Raw genomic sequence first — 9,510 nt, 5'->3', positions numbered from 1 at the left:
ACCTGGCCAGCCCACGTCTTCTCAGTCCTGCCATGGAGCTGTCAGCCACAGGAGTAATGATGCTTGCATTTCCCCGGAGTCCTGAGGCTGTGCCCGTCACACACAGGTCCTGCCACCCTGACCTCAAACCGCTGTACTCCAGCAAGAGCCCCTGCTTTCCCAAGGTGCAGCTCACACCAGGTTTCTGAATGCGAATCCATGCTGGTTAAGACTTTTGGTTTCACTTGTTTCCTTGGAGATGTTTTGCCAAGAGCATAATGTACATTAAAGTCTTTGAGTTGAGACTAAATCCCCTTGTGTGAGTCTCTCTTGCAGTTAATTTGTCCACTTCTCGGCTGCCAGGCCACTGTCCATAGACACACTTCTCCCTGCTGAGCACCAGGAGACCCTGCCCGGCATCTTCAGTCTCTGGAGAGGAGGCAGGCAGCCAGCGCTGCCTGCTATTAACCAGTGGGGCCGCCGAGACAGGCATACCTGAAGGAAGGATTGAGGCCCTGTAGCTTTATAATAACCAGAAATTATTCTCTTCCTCCCAAAGCCCACTCATCACAACTACTTGGGGAGCTTGTTAGAAGTGCACATTCCAAAGGAAGAAATTCCTGGTCCATGCTATAACGTGGATGAACCCCTGAAAACGTCATGCCGAGTGAACAAAGCCAGACACAGACCCCATGTTACATGAGTCCATTCGTAGGGATTGTCCAGGACAGACAGATCCACAGGGAGGGCAGTTACTGGTTGCCAGGGACTGGGAGAGTGGGGAATGGGTTTGACTGCTACCGGTTACAGGGTTTTCTTCTGAGGTGATGGAAAGGTTCTGGACTTAGTGGTGATGATTGTACAACCTACTACAACAACTGTACAACAATACTAAAAACCACAGAAAGTACTCACTTAACATGGGGAATTTTATGCTATGCGAATTATATCTCACTAATAATTTTTTTAAGTGCATATTCCCAAGTCCCACCCTGTAGGGATTCCGAGGCAGTGAATCTGGATATGGCCTGGGTTCTAAGGCACACTTAGTTTTGAAAAACTACCCAGAAGTGACAGCATTGCAAGTTAGTACCTAGAGCTCCACTGGGACAGAATTTGTTTTGCACTAACATTGTCAGGGCAGCACGTGGAAGTGGGGATAACATGACTTTGCTCAGCAAGCTGTTGGTCTTCTGTCTCCACAGACCTGCTACCCCCCAAGTGCCGTGTTCTGTTACTTACTCCTCACAAAAATAGGGGGTAAGTGCTACTATTTCCCCCATTTTACGAATAAGAAAATGGGCTCAGAGAACTTCACTCATTCTGTCGGGACCCCACAGCTAGGAGGGACTGAGGACAAGAGTCAAACCCAAGCGCCTTGGTGTCCAGGGCCCCTGACAGCCTTCTCTCCCTGCTTCCCAGACGGAGCCTTGGTCCTGGCGCCAGCCAGCTGTGCGACTTCAGACGAGCCCCTTCCGTTCTCTGGGCCTCGGTCTACTTACACATAAAGTAAGAGAGTTTGCTTGGATTTAGGGTTTCTGATGGTAGATTCTCCAGGCTCCCTCAGGTATTTAGAAGTGGACTGTTGTGTTATTTTAAATGTTTTCAAAAGAGAAACTACGTTTGCACAGGATAACGTGACTGAGCTGACAAAAAACCAATAGGTCTCTCGTTCGGGGGCCGGAGTGACATCGACTCCCATCTTTTGTGTGTCCCAGCTGGCAGTCTTCTATGTGTCTTTGATGAATAAAAAATGTGAAAACAAATTAATTATTACTTAATACTTGCAGTATTTCTGGAAGACAGAAACCTTGCAAACGGAGAGCCGGTGGCCTTGCTGATCTGTAAGCTCCTTCCAGTTCTAACACATCTAAAAGTGAAGCTTTTGGCAGGACCTGGCCTGATTTCCAAATCCCCTCAAATGCAGGCCTCCTGAGGTCTGACTCTTATTTGCAAGGCTGCTTTATCCTATTAACAGAATCAGCAGAGGTAGCAAGTCTCCAACCACTCCCACTGTCCCCACGGCAGGCCTCGCTGATCTGAGCCCATCCCTCTAATTTCTCACCACTTGAGCAGCGGAGATCCCGCCGCGGACTGCCTCTCACCATCGATAATTACTTTCCCCACATCATCCCCTTGTAAATATGATTTAATATGCCCAGGGTACCATGACATGTTGGTTTCTCCAACTAATCAGACTCTGGCTTGACCAAAATGCCATCCCTTGCTGAAATAGGGGCTGGAGACGCTGAGTGAATTCCTGGGCGAAGCCATCACCGAGCCTCCGCCCCATGGTCACATCCTCCAAATCCAAAGCAGAACAGAGTGGGGACACTCACCTGAGCTACCTGCTGACACTGGGGGCGGTGTGGCTCCGCTCTTCTCTTCAGTCCCCTGCTGACCAGGGCACTTCTTTGCCTCAGGGTGCCATACATCTGGCCCAGGCAGGCTTTGTTTTCACTAGAACATTATACCTCCAGAGTATCCAAGGTCTCCTTGCTGGTGCATTCTCCCCCAAACCTGGGCTCCTGCCCTGGACTGGCCTCCCGGCTGAGATGGGGGGAGGGGGAATGGCAGCCAGAAGTAGTGTCAGCTGTTCCCTACTGGGGGGGGGAGGGGTGTGTCCCCAACCTTCCAGGCCTTCTGTCCTGTGTCCTCAATCTAGTGCTCACGGGCCTCAACTCACTAGGTTTCTCTGGAGAACAGGGATCCTGGGGGCTGTCAGTCAAAATGTTTGGTGGGAGGAAGGTGGAAGTAGGGAGCTTCTCAGTCCAATATCAGATGGGCTGTACGAAAGAAATTCCACAGGTCTGTCTTTCTTGGATCTTTGTCTACCTTCTTCCCTCCCTGGATTTCTCCATTTTTCCTGTGTCACCTCCAGACATTGTTCCCTGGCCCAAGTCTGGACTTCACACTTCTAAAGGGATGCTGACAGATGGGTTACATTTTGGCAAAAGGAAGCTGGCACATGAGACGCAGCTAGAGAAAAATGTGGGGCCCTCACCCAAGAGCAGAGAGGCTGGGAGAGCTGTCTTGAAGGAGGAGGTCTCTGCGCCCTTGAGAGGGTGGAGTTGGGACCCACGGGAGAAGTTACAGGGAGGCGACGGTAGGCTCTGTTCCTTCTTCATGCAAACAGTACTTTCTGAGTGCTGTCCCGGTGGTGAGCTTACGCTCATTCGGGGGGAGGGGCAGACAACAGGCATAAGAAGTAGGTTACAGAGATTGTTAGTTGTAAGAAATGCTCTGGAAAAAACTAGAGCAGGATAAGGAACATTGAAAGTCCTGGCAGGGTAAGAGGACATAGGGTGATTTAAATGGGGTGACATTTGAGCACAGATTTTGAAGGTGAGCAAGGAGTCATGTGGGCATCTGGGGGAAGAGGGTTCCAGGCAGAATGAACAGAGAATGCAAAGGCCTTGGGGCAAGAGCATGCCTGGTGTGTTCCAGGAACAGCGGGGTTCCGTATGGTGAGGGTGTGGTGATCAAAGGAGGTCAGCGGGGAAATCTGGGCAGCTGCAAAAGGTCAAACTGTCTAGGGCTTAGGGGCTGTTGTAAGAACATTGCATTTCACTCAGTGAGACGGGAACCCATTAGAGAGGGTTTTAGGCAGAGAGTGACATGGTCTGACTTTTGTTTTAACAGGATCACAAGCTGCTTCGCTGGACACAGACTACAGGGGGGATGGGCAGAAGCAGGGAGACAGGGAAGGAAGCTAGAGCACTGATCCAGGTGACAGAAGGCTCTGACTGCGGTCCGAGTCAGGTGTGCATGCTGGGCTGCATTCATGACTCAGGTGAAGGGTGCACTGGAGGCCTTCCAAGGGCTCTGCTAGCCCGATAACCCCTCACTTCTCCAAAGGCTCAGTATCTAGGCAGAATACCAGCTCATTGGGTCCCCATCCCCACACAAGTCCCCACTCTCCCGTCCCATTGGGGGTCTGTAAGTTGCTGTCACGCGGTAATCTTATGGCTCACAGAGAGCTGAGGGCAAGTGAAGCCCCCGTTGGTCCTCATCTATCCTGCCTGGTCAAGGACCGTTCCTGCCCCCACTTCCCACCACCGTGGTTGTGTGGACTTCTGATGATTCGGAGGACCTGGCATGTAGCAGGGCCCTCCTCCCGGCTGCCTGGCACTGTGTCGGGTCCTTACCTTATTCGAGCGGAGTGCCAGCTCTTCAAGGAAGGCCTTATTCTTCATGGTTCAGACAAGGAAAGCAAGGCTCAGAGAGGTGAGGCACAGGCCAGCGTGTCCCAGAGCCAGAATTCCAGCCTCCTGCAGGAGGGCAGGGCTGCCCTGCTACCGGCACGTGCGCCTTCATAAGGACAGTTATGTAATCTGGGGTAATGACCTGGGCATCCAAGGCTGCTAGTCTGACTACTTATGGAAGCAGCCCCACTGGCCCCTTGGTTCATGACAGCTTCCTCTTGTGGCCATCCAGACTCTTTGTGTCCAGTATCTGGCCTACACACGCTGGACCACAGGCTGGGGGGAGGTGGCTCCTGGGTGTGGGAGGAAGGGAAGCAGCATCCAGTCCAGGATGAGGCTGCTTCTGCCCCTTGCAGACCACTGGGGGTGGTGGGGGAGGGGTAGTAGCTGCTTAGCCTGGAGTGCACATGAGTGGAGGCCCCATACATTCTGTCCTACCAGAGTTGCTGTTGAGTTTTCAAACAGCATTTGCTTTAAAGAAAGACACTGCTAGATGTGGGGGCTCCAAGGGGCAGATTTCATGCCCAGTCATCTGATAGGCAGGTCTTCGCCTCTACTAGCCCCTCTGTGGATCAATAACCTGTTCTACTTGGAGTCTCACAGCCCAGAGGTAGAGGATGGGATGTGGGAGTTTGGGAGAGGGGATCTTCGTGGCTCATTTTGAATGAAGGCTATGCCACTCTTCGTGTCCGTTTTGGAAATTGTTTATGACCTCTGCTCATTTTCTGTCTGATCTTCTTTTTTTAAAAATATGCATTTGTTGGGGTGCCTGGGTGGCTCAGTGGGTTAAAGCTTCTGCCTTCGGCTCAAGTCATGATCCCAGGTTCCTGGGATCAAGCCCCGCATCAGGCTCTCTGCTCAGCAGGGAGCCTGCTTCCCCCCACCCCGCCTTCCTTTCTGCCTACCTGTGATCTCCGTCCAATAAATAAAAAATCTTTTTAAAAATATGGATTTGTCTTATCACAATATACCTTAATATTAAAAATATTTTCCCCAATTTGCCTTTTAATGTTATGTTTTGAACTCTGTGCTTTACTTTTTTATATGCCAAATATGTCCAATGTGTTCTTTTTGATTTGATTTTTCCCACTGCTTTAATGCTTAAAAGTCCATTCCTCTAGCAAGATGAAATAGATATTAGCCTGTATTTTGTTCTTTTTATGTTATGCTTTTTTTTGTTTATGCTTTTGTAATGTGTTATGCTTTTCTTTATTTTGTATTTTGCCACAGTCAAAATCAGTTTCCTCAGCCCCACTTATTCCATCCCCACTCCTACCTTTCTTGCCTCACAACTACTCTAGATTTTTCTCTCCAGATTTGAAGTCCTAACACCCCACCTCCCACCTCCACCCTTGTCCTTTGCTCAGCCACCAAGCGCTTTCTAGGGAGCCTTCCTGACCCCTTCTGGTGTTCACAGTGGGACCTACATGCACATGTGGCCCTTGCTATCACAGTCTGGTAGTGCGGAGTAGTTTCTCAGGGCTTGTCAGGGCTAGAATCATCCATTCATGATTCTGGGGCGCCTTGCTCCACGCATGGAGCTAAGTGTGTAAATGCTTTATTGATTGGAAGATCACCGCTCTGTCTCTGAAAAGGCTCTGTCCCCACTAAAGCCCCGAGAATGGCCAGTGGTCACAGTTACTGTAGATCGCACGACTCATTTCTGTTCACCTCTCTTCTAATGTCAAGCCTCCTTTGCCTTGAGGAAAGCTTTTTTCTACTTTTCTACATCCTTGATAGGAGCACCAATCAGTAACTCAGCCATCCTACCATCCACAGGGATAGATACGCAACTTCAGCGAGGCCACTTGGCATCATCCCTGGGATGCTTCTTTTAGGTACAGAAGGGTGCTGCCAGTTTTTGGAGTTCTGGTGGTAGGGGACTCTTAGCTGGACCTAATAGGGCTCATGATGCCCATCAAAGAAAAAAAAAATCCCTCGCACCTGAAATGAGGATGAAGCCAACACGGGAAGAATCTAAGCTGACAGATGAGAGTGAGAGCCAAAAACATCACTGGAGCACCTGGATCAAGCCCTACCTGCAGCCCACAATCCCCAGGCTTCCTCCTTCCTGAGTGAATACCTTTTTATCTGTTAATTTTATTTTATTGTGGTAAGAACATTTAGCACGAGATCTACCCTCTTAACAAGTTTGTAAGTGTATAATACTGTATTGTCAACTGTAGGTACAATGTGAAATAGCAGATCCCTAGAACTTATTCATCTCACTTAACTGGAACTTTATGTCCATTGACTTGTAACTCCTAATTTTCCCTTCCCCCCAGCCCCTGGCAACACCATTCCATTCTTTGATTCTCTGAATTTGACTGTTTTAGCTATCTCTCAATAGACAGGTTGTGGAAATAATCTACATGTCCATTAACAGATAAATGGATAATCAAAATGTGCTATATACATAGAATGGAATATTATTCGGCCTTAATAAAGGACATTCTACAGAATGTGACAACATGGATGAACCTTGAGGACATCTCTGAGTGAAATAAGCCATCGCAGAAAGCCAAGTACAGTATCTTTTTCTTGAAGCCCCTTGCAACAGCTTTCTCCTTTTGCAGCCAAAGAATCCTGACTCACTCCCTCCTGCCTCTTGCGGCTTTGGCCTTCATTGCCTGTTGTTTTGCAAAACTCCCGAGAAGTCACAGTTCAAAGCACACTTAGAGGCCACATGCTTATCCTGCAGTTGGTGAAACCGGGATCGCAAGAGGGAGAAAGAACTCATCCATGGTCACATTGTGAATTGTTTTCTGCCCAAGGGGAAAGAGAGTTTGAACCCAGTAGCCAGCAGCCCAAAGAGAGATGCGGGCCTCGCTGATGGCACTAGAGCGTGGGGTGGCTGTTGACCTGCTGTTTGGGGATGTGCCTGGCCGCTACCCCATCAGTGTGTGAGCAGACAAGGGGGAATCTCGGCCATGGGCCAGAGCCAGGCTGGGGAGGGCAACAGGGGTTGCTTCTTCTCCTGACGTCCCTCATACTGCCAGGAAAAGGCGGTGGTGGTAAAGACCATGGTGGCCCTTTACTGAATGCTCACTCTGCGCCCGGCGGCAGGTGCACCCAGCCTAGACATGTAGCTTGACCTCTGTTCACTCTCAGCAGCCTCGCAGCATCCTGTGAAGAAGTACCATGGAAATCCCCATTTTCCCAACAAGGGAAACCAGCCCAGAAAAGTCAGGGAGTTCTCTGATAGTCACACTGCAACTGAACCACGCACTTGGACAAACCCAGCCCAGCCTGACTGCAGAGCCTAAGCTCCTACCTTGCGTCGGAGAGGCAAACTCAGGGGCCAGCAGGGGTCGGGCAGGCCACGTGACGCCGCGGACAAAGAGCCCGCCTCTGCTCCGCAGCTCCAGCCGCTTGCGGCAATTCAAGGCAGGCTTGTCAAAGCCTCCAGTTTTTCAAGAGAAGCCGGAAATCTGGATTTTTATGTGCAACTTCTCTATTTTTAAATGTTGGCAGCAAATTCAGATTAAAAAAATACCACACAGTGCAAGCCAACCAAAATCACATTCGTGAGCCTGTGGATTGCAACTTTCCTGCTTTACTATCCTCTTGTGTGGCCGCAGGACCTTGTTCTAGTCCACAGAGGGCTTTCCCCACCCCCCAGCAGGACAACCGACCCGTCTGGATTAGAGGCATGGTGATGGTAGGTCCTAGTCCTGCCCTGCCCTCATTCTGGGGAGACACCAGAAGCAGGGGCAGGGGGAGGGGCGGATGCCAAAAGAGCAGAGACTGGCAACTCAGTTTTAGAGGTGAGGACCTTGAGAGCTAGTGAGGCAATGTAAGTGGTCAGTATCCTGCAGAAACTCCGAGAACTTGGTGCTTGAGATCTTTCTGAGGAGCCCCACGTGTGGTGCTCTTCTAACCACTACCCAGCTGATGTCCATTGGCTGGGAAAAGGAAACACCTGGATTCTGGAGCAGGCCAGAATCCCAGCCTTGTCCATGGTAATGATAATGCCAGGGAAGTCACAGGGCGGGGGTAGGGTCCTAGCGATTGTCTGATCAAGGCATGGTGGGTCCCCGTACACAGAGTGCCACACCAGTCCCTCACCCGAAGCGGTCGTGTGGGGGCGGGGGTGTTAGGGAATGGGGGGATGTGATGAAGTGAACATGAACACCCTCTCCTTCTCAATGTGGTGACCCAGGTAGTATCAGCCACCTACAGGAAGCTGATATTAGAGAGAAACCTGTTTGTCTTTCCTGATCCAGTTCAAGTGCCCTCTTCTTAGAGGAGGGGAGAGAGAGGCCCCGAGAGGGTAAAGGTTTTATCTAAGGTCGCCTGGCATGTTTGTGTCAGGACTGGTGTCCAAGCTGCCCTGTGTCCAGCCTGGAGCGTGGGTTCTGTGGGGATGAGGCAGCTCCGGAGGGGAGAGGTCCCTGTGGGCTCATCTACCTGGCTTAAGCCTAAGAGCTGCGTGCTCCCTGTGTTCCCCACCAGGACGCTGCGGATCTGCGACCATGTCAGGAGCCTTAGCCCTTGAACAAGTTCTTTAGCTGCTCTGGGGCTCAGTTTTCTCCTCTGTAAACTAGCGATACTGGCTCGGTGCCGGGCTCCTGTGAAGGTCCAGTACCTAGTCCCCGAAGGGCAGGGGATGTGCTCTCCCCACCTCCAAGAGCAGGGGTCTGAGCCAAAGATACTTGCAGCCCCCTCCATGTGCTGCATCCGGCGTCAGGACATGTGTGTTACCAGGGCACGCCAAAGCTGAGTCTGTCCTCTCTGGCCTGATGCTCCTTGGGCCAGAGGGCGGAGCTGTGCCCATTTCATCTTCGGGCCACCAGCCCTCGGCCCTCTGGGCCTGGCACAGAGGAGGAGAGTGAGTGAATGGATGGGTGGATGGGTGAATAACAGCCTAAGCCGTCCTTGTCAAGCCCCCCAGCATGTGCCAAGCTCCCTGCACATGTCCTCATTCATCCTGGCAGTGGTCTCTTGCTGTGGAGGGAGCCATTCCCCCCTCCTTGTCATCTGTTCATATGCATGCACACCCTTCTCTCCAGGCTGTGGTTCCCAGCTCTCCCCAGAGCCCAGAGCTGTTTCTGAGGTCTTTCCCCAGGCCCAGCCAGGGTAGCTACCCGTAAGCTTTCATCGGGCATCCTTGGCTTGGCAGGACTGGACCTTGATGGGCGTGAGAGGGCGGGGCTAAGACCAATGCAGTGAACTTATGGGAGGCACACGGAAAACCTCAGAACTGTTTTTGAGGTAGTTTATAGTCAAAGCTGCCCAGAATGGAATGGACTCTTTAGAAGTAGTGAGTTCTCCATTCCCAGGGGCATTCGAGTAAAGCCTAGCCAGCTTAATGGTGTTAACACAG

Source organism: Lontra canadensis, unplaced genomic scaffold (assembly GCF_010015895.1).
Source record: "Lontra canadensis isolate GAN:19392208 unplaced genomic scaffold, GSC_riverotter_1.0 scaffold312, whole genome shotgun sequence".
Classification (NCBI taxonomy): domain Eukaryota; kingdom Metazoa; phylum Chordata; class Mammalia; order Carnivora; family Mustelidae; genus Lontra; species Lontra canadensis.
Note: the sequence above shows the minus strand (reverse complement) of the source record.